The sequence below is a fragment of the Salmo salar genome, chromosome ssa01, assembly GCF_905237065.1.
Source record: "Salmo salar chromosome ssa01, Ssal_v3.1, whole genome shotgun sequence".
Classification (NCBI taxonomy): Eukaryota; Metazoa; Chordata; class Actinopteri; order Salmoniformes; family Salmonidae; genus Salmo; species Salmo salar.
Genome location: NC_059442.1, coordinates 52,000,694 through 52,021,671, shown reverse-complemented (window position 1 = coordinate 52,021,671; position 20,978 = coordinate 52,000,694). Strand labels below are relative to the sequence as shown.

Sequence of the window (20,978 nt, the reverse complement as noted above, 5' to 3'; positions counted from 1 at the left end):
AATAACTTCACCATGCTTAAAGGTCTATTCAATGTCTGCTTTTTTTACCCATCTACCCATAGGTGCCCTTGCCGAGGCCTCCCTGGTCTTTGTGGTTGAATCTGTGCTTGAAATGCATTGCTCGACTGAGGGACCTTACAGATAATTGTGTGTGGGGGGTACAGAGATGTGGTAGTCATTCAGAAATCATTGTAAACACTATTACTGCACACAGAGTGAGTCCATACAACTGTGACTTAGTAAGTAAATGTTTACTCCTGAACTTATTTAGGCTTGCCATAACAAAGGGGTTGAATACTTATTGACTCGAGACATTTCAGCTTTTCATTTGGAATTCATTTGTAAAAGATTCTCAAAACATAATTCCACTTTGACATTATGAGGTATTGTGTGTAGACCAGTGACACAAAATCTAAATGTGATCAAATTTAAATTCAGGCTGTGTGGACAAGGTCAAGGGGTGTGAATACTTTCTGAAGGCACTGTAAATAACATGAAAGAATAGTCTGAAGTACTCCGCACACAGTGTGTGTGTGTGTGTGTGTGTGTGTGTGTGTGTGTGTGTGTGTGTGTGTGTGTGTGTGTGTGTGTGTGTGTGTGTGTGTGTGTGTGTGTGTGTGTACACGTACGTACATGCATCTGTTGTGCGTCAGGGAGTTCTCAGAAGTTCAAAGCACCCATTACAAAATACGATCAAACTTTTAGTTTGATTAGTTGGAGCACAATGTTCCATCTGAATTTGGGGGGGAAAAACACCGCTCTGAAATTGTAATGAGACAGAAAAAAAAGCCTTACATAAAATACGTGTTGACATATCATTTTCTTCCCCCTTTCACTTATTTATTTTTTAATGAACAGAAACCTTTATCTGTGGCTGAACTGCCACCATGAAATTCATTTCAGCTCCTTAGTGGAGTCAACCACAGTCAGGCGTATCACAGTCACAGTAAAGTCACAACGGCAGCACACATTGCTGCTCGATACTGCTGTGCCAGTGCCACACATACAAACACAAACATCCATCCCATGTACATAGCAATCCCATACACCTACACATAGTGGGATTTCAGAGACGATTCACAAATATTGTACGTCCACAGTTATGACCTCTTATGTTGCATACAAAATAAAGTAACTCTAAAAGTACTCAAGGTGTACTTGTAATGTTTAAGCCCTGTAGCTCAGCAGGTCTGTACAGTCATCTTTTGCACAAACAATGGTAAGGTAGCATTGGGTATGGGTGTGTGAGGATGCTGGTTCGGCAAAGACACAGATTGATTTTCTCACCAGGCAGATGTAGTGATGCTGGATCATGTCTGACAGACATGCTGTAAAAGTGTAAAGAGTTAATGTCGAGATTGGCATGTGGCTAAGCCAGACAGGGGAAGGTATTTTACTATCCCATTGTGCAGGAGATAGCAGCCACCCCCAATCCCCCGTACACACACACATACAGTACCAGTCAAAGGTTTGGACACATCTACTCATTCAAGGGATTTTCTTTATTTTTACTCATTTCTACATTGTAGAATAATAGTGAAGACATCAAAACTATGAAATAACACATCATGTAGTAACCAAAAAATTGTTAAACAAGTCAAAATACATTTTATATTTGAGATTCTTCAAAGTAGCCACCCTTTGCCTTGATTACAGCTTTGCACATTCTTGGCATACTCTCAACCAGATTCATGAGGTAGTCACCAGGAGTGCATTTCAATTAACAGGTGTGCCTTGTTAAAAGTTAATTTGTGGAATTTCTTTCCTTCTTAATGTGTTTGAGCCAATCAGTTGTGTTATGACAAGGTAGGGGTGGTATACAGAAGATAGCCCTATTTGGTAAAAGACCAAGTCCATATTATGGCAAGAACAGCTGAAATAAGCAAAGAGAAATACTTGTCCATCATTACTTTAAGACACGGTCAGTCAATCCGGAAAATGTCAAGAACTTTAAAAGTTTCTTCAAATGCAGTTGTAAAAACCATAAAGAGCTATTGTCACGCCCTGACCTGAGAGAGCCTTTTTATGTCTCTATTTAGGTTTGGTCAGGGTGTGATTTGGGTGGGCATTCTATGTCCGGGTTTCTATGTTTGGGATTTCTTTGTTTCGGCCGGGTATGACTCTCAATCAGGAACAGCTGTATATCGTTGTTGCTGATTGGGAGTCATACTTAGGCAGCCTGTTTTTCCTTTGGGTTTTGTGGGTAGATGTTTTCCGTATAGCTACTTTGCCTTATGGAACTGTGTAGTCGTTGTTTTGTTTATTTTGTAAGTGTTACATTTTCTCAATATTAAAAAAGATGAGCATTCATATTCCCGCTGCGTTTTGGTCCTGTGTTCACGACGACCGTTACAGCTATGATGAAACTGGCTCTCATGAGGACCGCCACAGGAAAGGAAGACGCAGAGTTACCTCTGCTGCAGAAGATAAGTTCATTGGACTTAACTGCACCTCAGATTGCAGCCCAAATAAATGCTTCACAGAGTTCAAGTACCAGACACATCTCAACATCAACTGTTCAGAGGAGACTGCGTGAATCAGGCCTCCATGGCCGAATTGCTGCAAAGAAACCACTACTAAAGGACACCAATCGGAAGAAGAGACTTGCTTGGGCCAAGGCACATGAACAATGGACATTAGACCGGTGGAAATCTGTCCTTTGGTCTGATGAGTCCAAATCTGAGATTTTTGGTTCCAACCGCCCTGTCTTTGTGAGACGCAGAGTAGCCGAACGGATGATCTCTACTTGTGTGGTTCCCACCGTGAAGCATGGAGGAGGAGGTGTGATGGTGTGGGGGTGCTTTGCTGGTGACACTGTCTGTGATTTATTTAGAATTTAAGGCACATTTAACCAACATGGCTACCACAGCATTCTGCACCGACACGCCATCCCATCTGGTTTGCGCTTAGTGGGACTATAATTTGTTTTTCAACAGGACAATGACCCAAAACACAACTCCAGGCTGTGTAAGGGCTATTTGACTAAGGAGAGTGATGGAGTGCTGCATTAGATGACCTGGCCTCCACAATCACCCGACCTCAACCCAATTGAGATGGTTTGGGATTAGTTGGACCGCAGAGTGAAGGAAAAGCAGCCAACAAGTGCTCAGCATATGTGGGAACTCCTTCAAGACAGTTGGAAAAGCATTCGAGGTGAATCTGATTGAGAGAATACCAAGAGTGTGCAAAGCTGTCATCAAGGGAAAGGATGGCTACTTTGAAAAATCTCAAATATAAAATATATTTTGATTTGTTTAACACTTTTTTGGTTACTACATGATTCCATATGTGTTATTTAATAGTTTTGATGTCTTCACTATTATTCTATAACGTAGAAAATAGTAAAAATAAAGAAAAACCCTTGAATGTGTAGAGGTGTCCAAACTTTTGACTGGTACTGTATGCGCACACACACACACACACACACACACACACACACACACACACACACACACACACACACACACACACACACACACACACACACACACACACACACACACACACCCCAGCCCATAAACGCCATAATGTAAGCCATCACAGCAGCTAGCCCGTGTAAGTTGGACTACAGAGGAGCTTCCAAAATACCAGGGCAACTCTTTATTTTCCCTGTGCTCGCTTGGTGGCAGTAAGAATGTCAATAAGAGTGAAAGAATGTCTGGGGGAAATGTCGAGAGGATTAATCAACACCTGCACTGCACGGATGTGGATTTACAAATGGCAGATAGACTAAGAGGAAGGGAATGAAGGAAAGGTAAACAAAGAGCAAACTCAGCAGCATCCACCTCCTCTTATTCATCATATGCAGATAGATGCAGTGAGTAAACTTTACTCTAATTTGCTGCGGCATACATTGCAAGGGAAAGGTTTGTTTGTCAGACTTTTGGACTTTTGTCATCTTTGCAAGGAGATGTCAGTGCACCGGTTACTACTAAAGTTAATGTGTATGGAATGTACTGTATGTGAAGGACTGAGACTGAAATAGATTTAGCCATCCACATCAATGGACCTCTGGTAATGTGCTTTTTAAACGTTCTGGAACACGAAAGTGGTCTCCTGACTTGATGCATACAAATGTGTTGTTTGGACATCTATGACGTGACAAGATTTTGTGAGACTGTACTGAGCTTTATCACTAATTAGCATTACAGTTTCTTACAATTGCTAACAAGCGTTTACCTATACTTAAGATACTTTTTCTAAACTCTTAAAACAGCAACACACCTACATCACACAATTGGCCAAATAGTTAATTTTCTGCTCAAAACCACATTTTGTTCATTAAATACCACCTCTACATTTCAAAATGCTGAAAAACTTTCTCTACATACACTAACTCGATCAAAACATGGCAAACCCGACTCAATATCTAATCATTCTGTCAAAACACTAGCACATATTTTCTGTCCAAGAGGAACATATAGTCAATCATAGCACAACGACTTTCAAAATACTAACAGTTGATGGCATTACAAAAACTGCATTACTTTTCATGTTTAAGTTCTACCTGCATACAATAGACAATATGAAAGCCATAGTTTTTTTTATAATTCAGTTTCCTTTTACTGTAAACCACTCTAAATGTTTTTGGTTGAGTGTTGTTTATGTGCATTTTTGGCAACATACTATCTAAAAGTGAATGAGTCATCTTTACTTTATAGAATGTACAGTTGAAAAAAATAGCAATTGACAGAATTGCTGCAGTAAAAGCTTTATTAGCAACATGAAATTCCTGCCAATGATCAACAAAAAATCTAGCATACATGGCCTTTGGTTCCAAATGTGTAAAAATAAAACACAATTACAGTAAAAAAAAAAGGCACAGAAGGAAAAAAAAAAAATGCACAGTCCTTTTTGAATCTATACGATCTTCAGTATTTGGCCACATGTTCTCAACCACATCACATCTTATGTCGTCTCTCGCTATGCACCTTGGATGGAAACGCTTGGCATGCCTTATGGCAGTCTTCAGCTGAGATGTCTCTGCAGCCGGCATCCATTGCATTCAGGAGGGACATTTGGTCATGTGGCCGTTGATCATACACTTTCCACCTCCAGGCAGGAAACAATTCCTCAATGGGATTGAGGAAAGACGAGTAGGGGGGGAGGAAAAGGGAAACCGTTCTTGGATGTGCTGCAAACCAGTTTGTGATTGCATATGAATGGTGGAATGTTACATTTTCCCATGCAATCACAAATATCCTCATGTTTCATCCCACCTGTTCCCTTTCTGCTTCTGGCACCAGTTGTTGGTGGAGGTCATCTAAAAACAAAAGAAGGAGCTCAGTGTTGTAGGGACCCATCTGGCATTTCTGCAGGACCAAACCAGCACTCGAGATTGTAGTACACATTGTGATATTTGCTCCTCTCTGACCTGGCACATCAACGGTGGCCCTTCTCCTGATGACGTTTCTTCCCCGCCGATGTGTTTTTGCCAGGTTAAACCCTTCCTCGTCTACATAAACGATTTCATGTGGTGTCTGAATAGCTTCCAACTTCATGACTCTCTGAAAGAAATCAAACACAGTATGTGTAAATGCTTTTCAGTATGTCCTACTGTATGTACTGTAACCCATGTTAACATGTAGAGTAGCATAGTGTAAAACTCACTATAGAACAAGACATATTGGATAGACACCATACCTGGACTTATTGGTGCTGGAGTTCCCTGACCCGCTCACAACTGTACAACTGTTTCATTCCAACTCTGTGTTTGGTCAGAGTCTGAGCAATGGTAGTCAGGCTGATGCTTTCCACATTGTGAAATACCAGGTTGTCCTCTACAATTATAATCTGAATTTCTCTCAGTTTTATTGCATTGTCAGCAATGACCAATCCTACAATGGCATGCTCTTGGTCTTCACTGAGGAGCATTCCTCTTCCCCCAGAGGGAGGAAGATGTTGCGTCCTTTAGAGGAACAAAAATACAACACATGTATTTGCATTTGGACTGGTGGCCTACAGTTACTGTGGGACATAGCAACAGTAATGATAGAAGAAGCCCTTGTGAAATACATTACTTACCGGTTGGTTTGTTGAAAATGCTGGATAATGGAAGCCACGGTTGACCGTCTGAGATTAGTCTGGACTCTTTCACTAGTCTCTCTCAGTGATAGAACATGGTATTAGGCTGGACTCTTTCACCAGCCTCTCTCAGTGATAGACCATGGTTTATAACATGGTCTATGATGGTGGCTCTTATTTCATCAGTGACAACAGCTCTTACTCTCCTTTGAACATCACCATGCATTCTTACTCCTCTCCCCCTACCTCTCCTTCTCCCTTGTCCTGGTCCAACTACTCCTCTGCCTGGTCCAGCTACTCCTCTGCCTGGTCCAGCTACTCCTCTGCCTGGACCAACTACTCCTCTGCCTGGTCCAACTACTCCTCTCCCTGGTCCAACTACTCCTCTCCCTGGTCCAGCTACTCCTCTGCATGGTCCAACTACTCCTCTCCCTGGTCCAACTGCTCCTCTCCCTGGTCCAACTATTCCTCTCCCTTGTCCAACTACTCCTCTCCCTGGTCCAGCTACTCCTCTGCCTGGTCCAACTACTCCTCTGCCTGGTCCAACTGCTCCTCTCCCTGGTCCAACTATTCCTCTCCCTTGTCCAGACATATTTTGTGTTGTTCTGTATCCACATTGAACAAAATCAATCCAGAGTCCCTTTTCACTGTGTATGTCCATGTAATTGAAAGAACTTCAACACCTGGCTATGTCGCCGATTTAAGATTGGAATCAGCTGTGGTTGGTCTATTTTACACAACTTACAGTAAATCAGCTCTTTCTCAATGTTTCAATGATCTGTTCATTCGAAAATGCTTATCAGCTGTTTCAATATAGCTTTTGAGCTGCTGTTGTTGCAGAATTAGAGGCTTTATACTATATTTAAGGTTTTGAATATTAAGTCTTCATTTCCGCCATGCTGTGTGCAAGCATTTGTAAATAAGACAAGAAAGATCCATAATTTTGGTATTGGGTAAGCTTGTATGTAAAGAAAATGTAAGCATTTTAGAAACTTGTTAATTGGCTGCATGTTCTGTGAAAAAAAACACAAATTGTTTTAATGGTGTGGTTCACAACAGATGGATGTTGTGCTAATAGTGTTTAGAGTTTTGAAAATGTGACTACAGATTAGACAAAAGGATGTTAGCGATTGTAAAAAACAGTAATGGTGTGATAATGTAATGAACAATGCTGATATGGAACAGGTGAACTAAAATGGACTTGGAGGATTTGTGCTAGACTTGAGAAACAGTGACAACTGTTGGTGAACTGCTAGGTTCATTTATGCAGTATGTCACTTTAAAAAAATCTATGTAATTCATATTAAATCCTATTTGATATTACAGTGAAAAAGTTAGACGCATTTCACTTTCCAAGAAAAAAAAACATTACATATTGTCAAGATTTCAAATGTGGAATTTCACTTAATAAAATGAAAATAATATTGATCGCTGTTTCTAAAAAAAAGTAGGTTGAATTTAGCAAGGTTGAATCTGGTTAAATCTGGTTTGATCATAAAAGATAACATGGAACACTTGTCTTGCTGCCTCACTTAACATGGCAATCAGCAGTAAATCAAAGAAAATCAAATCAAATGTTATTTGTCACGTGTCAAATACAACAAGTGTAGACATTACCGTGAAATGCTTACTTACAAGCCCATAACCAACAATGCAGTTCAAGAAATAGAGTTAAATATTTACTAAATAAACTAAAGTGAAAAAAATAAAAATATTTAAAAAATAACACAAAACAAATACATAATTGCCTATAGCTCAGGCCCTGAAGCAAGGATATGCATATTCTTGGTACCATTTGAAAGGAAGCACTTTTGAACTTTGTGGAAATCTGAATTGAATGTAGGAGAATATAACACAATAGATTTGGTAGAAGAAAATACAAAGAAAAAACAAGCGTTTTTTTTTTCTACCACCATCTTTGAAATGCAACAGAAAGGTCCCAGTTCTAGCCATCACTCTGGTTGTAATTCCGATGGTGTCCACCAGATGGGAGCAGTGTATGTGCAAAGTTTCAGACTGATAACTTGAAGTATGAGTGAACTACATGACATTTAGTGTTAAGTGGGGTGGCAGGTAGCCTAGTGGTTAGAGCTTTGGACTATTAACCAAAGGGTTGCAAGATCAGATTTCTGTGCTGACAAGGTAAAAATCTGTCATTCTGCCCCTGAACAAGGCAATTAATCCACTGTTCCTAGGCCATCATTGAAAATAAGAGTTTGTTCTTAACTCACTCGCCTAGTTAAATAAAGTCACCCAGGTACATTTAGGCAATCGTGAAGGAGACATTTGCATTCATATACATTTTCTCTTCAAGAATATCGTCAAATCTGTATACATGGACTTTGATTTAGCTTTTCCAGTATTAGTAGCCATATTATAAGTTCCCGTAAAGCCCAGATCATTGGCTATTTAGCTTTGGTGCTTATTTGACAAAGTTAGAGCTGTTCAAGTGAAGACTGCCCGCGTCATCGGCGTGCCATGAAGGCGTTGCTCTCTGACCAAATATGGTGTCCTATAGGATATACTACACTCCTAATGATATAGTGAAGTCTGGTTACGTTCTAGGATCTCTGAGGAATACATACGAATGTGATTTGACTGGTTGAAACAACGTTTAGGGTTAGATTTTCACAGATTCCTTTCTTTGCAAATTGAACGAGTGGAAATACAAAATTGATCGTGCATGCTATATGGACCTTTTTAGGATATGAAAAATGATTTTATTTAACAAACGACACTTCATGTTATCTCTGGGATCCTTTGGATGATAAATCAGAGCAAGATTTCGGAATGTAAGTACACATTTCACCTTCAGAGGTGAATTTATCAAACCTATCGCATTGACAAAAGTGTTTTGTTGTTTGGAGCTCACCTCAAACAATAGCATGGCATGTCTTCGCAGTAATAGCTACTGTAAATTGGACAGTGCAGTTATATTAACAAGAATATAAGACACTTATATGTAGCAACATTTGTTGTTTCTCTAAAATCTGCGATCTTGACACAAGGCGCTGCATGATTTACAACTGTCCCGCCTTTTGGTCCTAGACTTGGCGCTCCGGTACCGCTTGCTGTGCGGTAGCAGAGAGAACAGTCTATGACTTGGGTGACTGGAGTCTTTGACAATTTTTTGGGGCTTCCTCTGACACCACCTAGTATATAGGTCCTGGATGTCAGGGAGCTTGGCCCTAGTGATGTACTGGGCCATACGCACTACCCTCTGTAGCGCCTTACTGTCAGATACCGAGCAGTTGGAGGTGATGCAACCGGTCAGGATGCTTTCGATGGTGCAAATGTATAACTTTTTGAGGATCTGGGGACCCATGCCAAATCTTTGAGGGGGGAAAGGTGTTGTTGTGCCCTCTTCACAACTGTCTTTGGGCCATGATAGTTCGTTGGGGATGTGGACACCAAGGAACTTGAAACTCTCGACCCGCTCCACTTCAGCCCCTTCGATGTTAATTGGGGCCTGTTCGACCCTCCTTTTTCTATAGTCCACGATCAGTTCCTTTGTTTTGCTCACATTGAGGGAGAGGTTGTTGTACTGGCACCACACTCCCAGGTTTCTGACCTCCTCCCTATAGGCTGTCTCATCGTTGTCGGTGATCAGGCCTACCACTGTTGTGTTGTCAGCAAACTTAACCCTTGTGTGGTGTTCGGGTCTGTGGGACCCATTTTCAATGTTTACTAAAAGAAAAATGATTCGATTAATTATTTTTCAAACCTGAGACTCATTGGCCTTGGCTCATTTTCTGTGATGAATATGTAAAATAACACATTTTCATTGAGTGCACACTGTGCACCCCCCTACACATTTTTATTACATGTGTGGTGTTCGGATCCACTGGACCTGAGGGTAATAAAAGTGTGGAAAAGTGTGTGTGTAGGTGAAAACAAGTAAAAATGAAACAAAAAGGTTTACTGTGTGCCTTCACTCTGTCTTCCTCCTCCCTGGGCCTGCTGTTTCAACATAGAACCAAGAACCTGTCTGTCTCCCTGCCTGTCTGCCCGTGTCCCGCTTTTCTCGCACTCTTTACCCTTTGAAGTGTGTGAAACTACACAATGTCTTGCGGGAACCTGCACAATGTAATTACAGTTCATTATTTTGATACATTGTAAAAAATTCTGTATTTTCCCACACTCTACCCCAGCCATGTGCAAATTGGGGGAGGGACACAACAAATAAATAGCTTTGCATGTTTGGCTCCTTACCACAATCAATCAGTATGGCAATAATAATCTCTTACATTTACATTTTAGTCATTTAGCAGACGCTCTTATCCAGAGCGACTTACAGTAGTGAATGCATAAATTTCATTTCATACATTTTTTTTCTGTGCTGGCCCCCCGTGGGAATCGAACCCACAACCCTGGCATTGCAAACACCATGCTCTACCAACTGAGCTACAGGAAAGGCCCTCTTCTCAGAGGGCCTTACAAATAATCTTTGCAGAGAGAGAAGCTAGTGTGGAAGGAGCCTCTTCCACTTTGGAAGATGAAGAATTTTCAAAATATGAGGATCATGTCTCTGTCAATTCGGAGTCTGACAGTGAGTGGGAAAAAGAGGATGAGATTAACCCTCAGCCAGCCCCAGGACCAGCCAGTTAGCAGCCAGCCCCAGGACCAGCTCATCAGCAGCCTGCAGGAGGAGAAATATGGATGTCAAAAAATTGTGAAATGTAATGGTCTTCTTGCCAAAGGAATGAGCCACATCGCATTGCTGCCAATATGATAAGGATGCAACCAGGACCAATGAGAATGGCGGTTACTCATGTGAGGACATAAAGTCTTCTTTTGAACTGTTCAGAAACTGTTCAGACACCATACAGAAAATCATTCTGGACTGCACTAATTTGGAGGGAAGGTGTGTTTTTGGAGAGAGATGGAAGGAGATGGACCAAACTCATTTACATGCATACTTTGGGGTGCTTATCCTTGCTGGTGTTTTCAGATCCAATGGGGAATCCACTGATCAGCGGGCGGTGTGGGGGCTACGCCCCGCAAACCTGAACCTATAGGGGAGGGTTCGGGTGGGCATCTATACTTGGCGGCGGCTCTGATTCGGGGCGTAGCCCCCACACCGCCCGCTGATCCCCCCGCTTCTGTGTCGCCGGAGGAACCAGACCGTGGATCAGCGCCGGAGGCTCTGAACTGCCGAACGCCGCTGAAGACTCTGGGCTGCAGGCCGCCGCTGAAGACTCGGGGCTGCAGACCGTTGCTGAAGACTCGGGGCTGCAGACCGTCACTGAAGACTCAGGGCTGCAGACCGTCGCTGAAGACTCGGGGCTGCAGACCGTCGCTGAAGACTCGGGGCTGGAAAGCGTCGCTGGAGGCTCCGGACTGGAGAGCGTCGCTGGAGGCTCCGGGCTGAGGAGCGTCGCTTGAGGCTCTGGGCTGAGGAGCGACGCTGGAGGCTCCGGGCTGAGGAACGTCGCTGGAGGCTCCGGGCTGGGGAGCGTCGCTATAGGCTCCGGACTGGGGAGTTTCGCTGGAGGCTCTGGACTGGGGAGCGTCGCTGGAGGCTCCGGACTGGGGAGCATCGCTGGAGGCCTCCTACGTGGAGCTGGAACCGGTCTCACCGGACTGGGGAGACTCACAGGAGACTGGGTGCGCAGAGCAGGCACAGGGCACAATGGGCCGTGGAGGCGCACCGGAGGTCTGGAGCTCAGGGCTGGCACACCCCGTCCTGGCTGGATGGTCACTGTAGCCCAGCAAGGGTGGGGCGCTGGTACAGGACGGACTGTGCTGCGCTGGTGAACGGGGGGTACCGTGCGTAGAGCAGGCGCAGGATAACCTTGGCCGTAGAGACGCACTGGAGACCAGATACACTGAGCCGGCGCACTTCTTCCTGGCTGACGGCCAACTCTAGCACGGCAACGGTGAGGAGCTTGCACCGAGCGCGCCGGGCTGTGATTGCGCACTGGCGACACAGTGCGCATCACCGCATAACACGGTGCTTGCTCGGTCACTCGCTCCCCACGGTAAGCACGGGGAGTTGGCTCAGGTCTTAAAACCGCCTTAGCCAATCTACCCGTGTGCCCCCCTTCCGTTGTTGCCTTGCCTGTTGATCTCGTCGCTGTACCTCCCTCGCTGCTTCCACCTGTTCCCATGGGAGGTGATCCCTTCCGGCCTGGATCTCCTCCCACGTCCAGGATCCTTTGCCATCCAGGATGTCCTCCCATGTCCAGTCCATCGGCCCACGCTGCTTGGTCCTTTGGTGGTGGGATCTTCTGTAACGTCTGCCCACCCCACACCCTGACCTAACCACATAGAGAAACAAACCCTCTCTCTCAGGTCAGGGCGTGACACCTGAGGGGCCACAGTGTTGAGGAGCAGCGTGGCAGATATGTTGTTGCCTACTCTTACCACCTGTGGGTGGTCCGTTAGCAAGTCCAGGATTCAGTTGCAGAGGGAGGTATTTAGTCCTAAGGTCCTTAGTTTAGTGATGAGCTTTGTGGGCGCTATGGTGTTGAACGCTGAGCTGTAGTCAATTAAGCATTTTTTTAGAAGCATTTCGCTACACTGCTAACCATGAGTATGTGACCAAAAACATTTGAACAGCATTCTCACATAGGTGTTCCTTTTGTCAAGGTGGGAAAGGGCAGTGTGGAGTGCGATTGAGATTGCGTCATCTGTGGATATGTTGGGGCGGTATGCGAATTGAAGTGGATCTAGGGTTTCCGACATAATGGTGTTGATGTGAGCCATGACCAGCCTTTCAAAGCACTTCATGGCTACCGACGTGAATGCTATGGGGCGGTAATCATTTAGGCAGGTTACCTTCACTTTCATGAGCACAGGGACTATGGTGGACTGTTTGAAACATGTAGGTGTTACAGACTCAGTCAGGGAGAGGTTGAAATGTAGGTGAAGACACTTGCCACTTGGTCCATGCATGCTTTGAGTACACATCCTGGTAATCCATCTGGCCCCTGCGGTTTTGTGAATTTTGACCTGTTTAAAGGTCTTGCTCACATCGGCTATGGAGAGCGGGATCACACAGTCATCCGGAACAGCTGATGCTCTCATGCATGCTTCAATGTTGCTTGCCTCAAAGCGAGCATAAAATGCATTTAGCTCAATCTGGTAGGCTCGCGTCACTGGGCAGCTCGCGGCTGGGTTTCCCTTTGTAGTCCGTACTATTTTTCAAGCCCTGCTACATCTGACGAGTGTCAGAGCCGGTGTAGTAGGATTCAATCTTAGTCCTGTATTGGCGCTTTAACTGCTTGATGGTTCGTCTGAGGGCATAGCGGGATTTCTTATAACCGTCCAGATTAGTGTCCCGCCCCTTGAAAGCGGAAGCTCAAGCCTTTAGCTCGGTGTGGATGTTGCCTGTAATCCATGGCTTTTGGTTGGGAAGTGTACGTACGGTCACTGTGGGGATGATGCCGTCATTGCACTTATTGATGAAGCCGAAGACTGAGATGGTATACTCCTCAAGGCTATTGGATGAATCCCGGAACATATTTCAGTCTGTGTTAGCAAAACAGTACTGTAGCTTAGCATCCACGTCATCTGACCACTTCCGTATTGAGCGAGTCACTGGTACTTCCTGCTTTAGTTTTTGCTTGTAAGCAGGAATCAGGAGAATAGAATTATGGTCAGATTTGCCAAATGGAGGGTGAGGGAGAGCTTTGTATGCGAGCATCTGTTTGTGGTGGTAAGTAGACGGCTACGAATAATATAGATGAGAACTCTCTTGGGAGATAGTGCTGTCTAGTGCTTATCATGAGGTATTCTACCTCAGGTGAGCAATACCTCAATACTTAATTAATATTAGATATCGTGCACCGGCAGTTATTGACAAATGACACACACCCCCGCCTCTCATTTTACCAGATGTAGCTGCTCTGTCCTGCCGATGCACGGAGAAGCCAGCCAGCTCTATATTATCTTTGTCATTGTTCAGCTACGTCTTGGTGAAACATAAGATATTACAATTTTTTATGTCCCGTTGGTAGGATAGTCTTAATCGTAGATCGTCAATTTGTTTTCCAATTATTGCACGTTCGTCATTTACATTTTGAAATGTTTTATTTATCTAGGCAAGTCAGTTAAGAACAAATGTTTATTTACAATGACGGCCTACCCTGGCCAAACCCGGACGATGCTGGGCCACTAATTCGGAGGGAAGTGGTGGTTTACCTACTTGTCAGCGAATTCTTACAAGGCACCCCTTGTAAGAATAACAGCAATAACAGCGATTCCTCGTCCCTGTTTCGGTAAAAGGCTGAGGGATGGGGTAAAGGAAATGTAACCACTGTCAAGTTCATTGACAGAGATATGGATGCAGGGATTAACCATCCATGATATCAAAATTATTGTTTTAACCTTGTTTTGAGGCTGTAGTATTTGTTTAAAAAAAAATTGTTTACAAACATTGGAATAAAACAAGCTTATATTTTGGGTTCTGATGGGGTACGACAGTTGGATTAAGCTCATAAAGCATTCATAAGTTATATTCTTTAAGAATCAATGGGCACATATCATTAACAACAATTTAGGTAGCGGGGCGTCAGGTAGCCTAGCGGTTAGAGTGTTGGGCCAGTATCCAAAAGGGTGCTAGATTGAATCCCTGAGCTGACAAGGTAAAAATCTGTCGTTCTGCCCCTGAACAAGGCAGTTAACCCACTGTTTCTAGGCTGTCATTGTAAATAAGAATTTGTTCTTAACTGACTTGGTCTAGTTAAATAAAGGTAAAAAAATATAAAATAACTGCTGAATGTCCTTTTCAAGGCTTAGTGCAGTCAAAAATGTGATTTTTCTGTGTTTTATATATATTTCCAGTTTCCACACTATGCCGTCAGAGTAATACTTTGAAATTGTGAAAATGATGATAATGCTCTTTCAGTGTAAGCGCTGCTTGAGAAGACTGTCTGAAATTTCTGCCTGCTTTGGTGGGATGGAGTTTTGGCCTGCCTGGTGACATCACGAGTTAATAGACCAATAAGATAGAGAGTTCATAACCTCTCCGCCAATAACAGCTAGCTTTCAGTTTTTCCCTCCCCACTCACAGACAGTCCTAGCAGAATTCTTGCTTGAGAAATAGCTTTTTGCTAAGAAAGGTATTTTTGTTTATTTTTGACCATTTTAATTGAGAACAATCACAGTACTTAATTTTTACCCAGAAAGGATTTGATATTGAGATAAAAACGGCTGCGTTGGACCTTTAACTGCCTTTTCACCAGAGTCTATCCAAAGGTCAGTCAGAGTGGTGAGAACATTGAACAGAAACGTGGAAGTCACAGGACACCAGTCAACATTTCCTGGAGGCTTTCCCAAGCAAGGTGCAGCCACTGCACTGCTGTCACTGCCCACCTCTTTATTGCTTGCACCTGCTAAAACATTTTAGGTATTTGAGCAGCAGGGCAACACATTTGCTTTTCATTTAACCTGCCTTTGAAGTACATAATGGCAGAGTAGCAAAGGTTTCTCCCCCCTTAATCATTCACCTAGTGGAGGCGCATTCTCTGCAGCTAACCCATCAAGCGGAAAACGAGTTTGGCCCGCTATTTATTCCTCCTCTCCACCCCCCTCCCTTTCTCTTTTCCCTCTCCCTCCCTCTCTCTCTCCTTTCTCTCTTTCTCTCTCTCTCTCTCTCCATTTGTGTGACCCTGCGTATAGAGTCAGAGGTATGTTGGTTGGCACAACATGGTTAATTATCTTTAGCAGCCACTCATGGACTAGTTTATTGGTGCAGCCTACACTGGCTTTCATTTGATGCAAGATAATGATCCTTTTGTGCCTTCACATTAAATGACGAGAAACATGCAAAGATCTGGAAGTAAAGTCGAGCTGGGAATAGAGCCAAATTTGACATAAATGTTTAATCATCTTCAATGATGATAGCATACGCTTCAATTTGGGCTTGCGTCTGCCCTTATTAGACAGATGGGGTTTTGTGTGTGTGTGTGTGTGTGTGTGTGTGTGTGTGTGTGTGTGTGTGTGTGTGTGTGTGTGTGTGTGTGTGTGTGTGTGTGTGTGTGTGTGTGTGTGTGTAGGGGGAAGAGGGAAAGTAATTAATGTAATTCAATCATAATTGTAATTTGATTATTCTGTACTGGATGAAGCTTTTGTCTTTCCTTTTCTCTGTTATCTGTGTGTGTTCCATTAACCCTTGGAAGGAGAGGAGCTGCATTCATTTTGGATGAATCAAGCATTACTATATCACCACTTAATGAGTAGTCTTCATTTGGTGCAGATGCCAATGCACACTGCATATACATATGTCAAGGAGGCTACTTTATGACATTAGACAAGAAAGAGGAAACATAAAGATGATTTGTATGTTTGGAGAAACTGTTGTTGCTACATCCATTGTTTGTACTTTTAAATGAATGAATGATGTACTGTATGTACCCATTAATTCTTGAATAATATAACTTAAATGCCTCATGAGCTTAGTTCAACTGTTGTAGTCCATTAGAACCTAAAATATAAGCTTGTTTTAGTCCATTGTTTGTAAACAATGTGATCGTAAACAAACACTGTACAGCTTCAAAACTATACTTTTGATACCCTGGATGGTCAGTCCTTGCATTCATAACACTTTCTATGAATTTGAGAGTGGTTTCATTTCTCCAGCTCAATCCCTCAGTCGATTACCAAAACAGTTGAGGGGTAATCCGCTTTGTCATAGTTTGAACTGCAGATTTTCCCTTTCAGTAGAAACAAAATGCACAGAAGGTGTGTAAAGCATGAAACACACCGAGAATTTGACAGCCGATAGACTGGACGATAGACTGCCGATAGGTACTTATCACAGTAGAAGGCCGTTCCTTCTCTTGCCAGAACAGACGTACCTACTGCGTACCGACGAACCTGCCGTTTCTACTTGTAGAATCGCAATGCTCTGCAGCGGCCGACAACTTGACTTTGAGCTAATCAGAAAGCACAAACTTTCACGTGGAGGAGCCGACAGGAGTGACAAGAAAAAGGGAAATAAACCACCTTTTCATCAAAATTATTCTAAATAAAACAATAAAGCTGCATCAGTCTACAACTTTTTTTTTTAGAAAGCAAGTCTTTACATCTTTTACGTCTAGCTGAGGAATTTTGTGCTTGCAGGCTTTTTTGGTAAGGTTTGATAACGTGCACTAGCTTATTAGTTAGCTAACATTTGCTTGCTAAATGAGCAAAGCTGTCACACACATGGATGGGGTGGAAAGTGCAGCACAATGCACACAACACTAAATGCTTTACCAAGCTAGATATTTGGCTACTAAGATCATAATTAAATCATGGATTTGTTTCCATGAATCAGCTGTAGCTAGCTGCTGAGAGTCAATGCACTGTTTTTATTTTACCTAGCTAGCACAACAGCTAGCTAGCAGAACAGCTAGCTAGCGAATCATGCTAACCATTTAGCTAACGTTAGCCAGCTGGGACATTCCTACTGGGACATTCCTACTGTGCAGTGATTTTTCAGTCCCCAGGAAATATCTCTTCTTATTTAGTGTAAAATGTGGATTCCAAAAGGCTTTAAATACAAGGTCAGGTATCCTTTACCTTAACTTTTTGTCAGTGGATGTAAGCGTTTTTGCCATGTCCCCGGATGTTATTCATCAAGAAATATAAGCCACAAAATAATACAATATTTTAAATCTTTCTTTATAACTTTATAGTGGGCTCCCGAGTGGTGCAGTGGTCTAAGGCACTGCATCTCAGTGCAAGAAGTGTCACTACAGTTCCTGGTTCAAATCCAGGCTGCATCACATCTGGCTGTGATTGGGAGTACGATAGGGCGGTGCACAATTGGCCAGGGTTGGCCGTCATTGTAAATAAGAATTTGTTTTTAACTGACTTGCCTAGTTAAATAAAAAAAATAGTGCTAGTTAAATTCTCTCTCATCAATGTTTTTTAATTGTTATTATTTAATTTTCCATCCTGTTAGTTTGTTGTAATTCTCCATTTAAGAAAACAACCCCTTCCTACAATGGTCAAATTCGTAAGTTCGCTCTGGCTATCTACTCCGATTTCAGAGAACTCTCGTCTGAGTATGCCAGAGCGCAGAATAACTGATGAATTTACAAATGCTCAACACCCATTGAATATGGCCGGTGTCAGTAAACGTCGGCAAAAAAGCGTATTTAAAAAGTTTCCAGCAGCACAGTTACAGTCACCAATGCTCTAGATAACATGCTCTGCTAGGATGAGTAAAATGGTCAGAGTGAGGTGTTCTTTCATTTATGTCTGGAAGTAGCTAGCAAGCTAGCCAAACTTAGCCAGTTAGCTTGGGTGCTTGACTGCCATTGTGTGGTCAGAAAGCTCGGATCAACCCTACTCCTGGGCCAGAGCGTCCAATGTGCGCTCTGAACGCCCCGAGAGCGAAACGCTTTGAATTTATGAACGGAAAATATGACAACGCTCTGAATTTACAAACGCCCAGAGCACACTCTGAGCGCGCTCTGGCACTCCAGAGTGAATTTACTAATGCACCCAGTGACACCACATTCAGGAAGTGTCATCATTTCTTTGGTGGGAAAACAATGGTGCAAAGATAAATAAATATAAACACTCAGTTTAATCTATTTTTCCATGTTTCATGTTGTTAGTCTGTAAATCTCATAAATCTCCACCTTGTTAGGCTACATTATAGAGAAAATGTAAATATGTTTGAAAGGGAGATTTAAATACTTGAAAGGGAAGTTTAAAGTTTTCACTATTATGCTAGCTCAATCTTGCTCACTCACAGAGCTATGGCTAATTTAGGCTCCAAAAGTCTAACCTGTTAGGTTCCACCCTGTTAGGATTATGCACCTAACAGGTTGGAAAATGCACCCAAAAAAATGTAAATGCCCTCGCTTGACCAATATGTTTTTCTTTTTAAAGATATACTTTTTCCCCAAAGGTTATGAGGTCCAAAAGGCACTGCACAGTAGGAATGACCCAGCTAACTAAAATGTATCTATGGGCTGTATGCGGTTATGGAGAGTGAATTAAATAGTTTCTCTGTCATCTTGCTAGCTAGTTATATCGCTGTGGCCATCTGGCTAGTACATACAAGAGCTTTCTACAACAATAGCAACATTAGCTCAGCTAGCTAGATAGCTAACATTGACTAGACCATAAAGCAACACATTTCCAAACAACGCTACTGCCACCTTCTGGTTTGGAGTATTTTAACAAGGCTGAGTCGCTGACGACATCAAGGTCTTTGCTGTGTGAACATAAACGAGATTGACTGCCGACACTCTGTTCAGAGGTGCTAAGTACTGTCAGCAGGCAAACATTTGACAAAGATTGTCTGAGTTCCAACATAATTTAGACACACTAAACTCCTGATATGTCTTTAAAAACAGGCAAGGTTTAATTCATGTCCTAAATGTAAATATGGGCTAAGGAGAGAAAATAAGCAGTCGCATTTTGAGGAGTATCTGTTCACACCGGTTCTTCCAGCACACACAGGGTTTTTTTGCCCTATCATTGTCAATCACATCTCCACATTCACATTTTACCAGGATTCTTGAGTGGTTCCTCTGAGGTCTCAATTTAACGCAATCACCACACGATAGGATCACCTCCACCTTGGCCAGCTGGCTCAGTCCTCTCACAACCCCAGTCCCCAATGTGCCTAGTTATGACCCTGTACGTAGTTTAGAACAACTAAGAACTGCAATCTCACCGAGACTCTTAAAGCGAAAGTTAGAGGCACTAGTAGCGGCATCCCCCGAAGTGGAGGCTGCCTGACTTTTCCCTTCTTGGTACTTGTTTGTGTTGATAATGCACGACTCCCTCTCTTTCGCTTATGTCAACCAGAACTAAAGGGACAGTTAATAAGGGCCAATCTTCCTCTTATCTATAAATCCTAAATAATAGGTTGAGGGGGGGAAAGATCAAAAAGGGACATGGGGCTCAAAATCAAATAAATCACACCTGGAATCCGTGGTAGAAACTGGCACAGGGCTCCTTATATTACACTCAAATTACTTCATTTGTTCCTGGAGATATTTTAATCCCGACTGACCTCAAACTTCCCATGAACCAGGGCCTGAACAAAAGGCCGCCCACTGTCCTTGCAGTAAATCTGTTGTCTCCCTTCTGGGCCCTCAACCGGGGATCATAGATCACCACTGCGCTGCAGCTTGCTTCAATTTACTCAATTAACTCTGGTAAAGCACTTGTAAGTTCTGCAGATGTTGGTTTATTATCAGGTCTAAAATGAACAAGTGAGTTCAGGAGCCCAGGGTTGTGGCAAGGTTGACGGAGGGGGGATGGGCGATCAACCCCTTTCTCATATTAACTTTCTGTGTCTGAAGAGAGAGAGAGAGAGAGAGAGAGAGAGAGAGAGAGAGAGAGTAAGCATGGGTGTGTTTGTGTGCACAGATGGTGAGAATTGTTTCATTCCGCGTAATCTAGAATGCACTTAATTTGCTGTTCATTCGGAAAAGCTCATCTCAGATCAGAACATCAAGAGAAACCATGTTCCATGTTGTATTTGGAGAGTATAGGCTACACAGGTTGAGAATTTTCCATTGCGATATTTAAGGTTGGTGATTAACAGAGATTTAATTGAGCCATCGGAATGACAGATAACTTCACTAAAGATGAGCACAGACCAAGTCAATTATTACCTGTGGCGCAGCTGTTGGACTTCCAACCCAGCCTCCACGGATTAAATGTACCTCTGACGATCTTAGTCACGTGAAATGGCTTATTCCTGAGTTTGAATCATTTGCAGATGACAAATCTCGAGAGGCTGCCCGTAAATCATTATCAGGATATTATTGCAATGCTCACAGTTGTCTTAGAAATGACCTTGAGCAAATATCATTTGTAAAATATAGATGTTTATTTATTTAGTGCGAGCTATCGGAAAATCAGCAATATGATTAAACATAAAACATACGTTTTATCTCCTGCTAACCTCTCTTTGGATAAATCAAAGTAAAATGGACATGTGGAATGTAAAGTATACAGTAGGGAGGATGCTAATATAAAACAGGTGTGGTCAC

At 42.8% G+C, this 20,978-nt stretch overlaps 1 long non-coding RNA gene across 1 annotated transcript in view; it reads left to right on the top strand.

The window, feature by feature from the left end:
• The first annotated feature begins 3,539 nt into the window (after nt 1–3,539).
• Nucleotides 3,540–20,978, top strand: part of LOC123743248 (uncharacterized) — a 53,991-nt gene continuing 36,552 nt past the window's right edge. Inside the window, exon 1 of the long non-coding RNA XR_006770056.1 lies at nt 3,540–3,754. This is a non-coding gene — a long non-coding RNA (uncharacterized lncRNA). The remainder of the gene's footprint in view (nt 3,755–20,978) is intronic.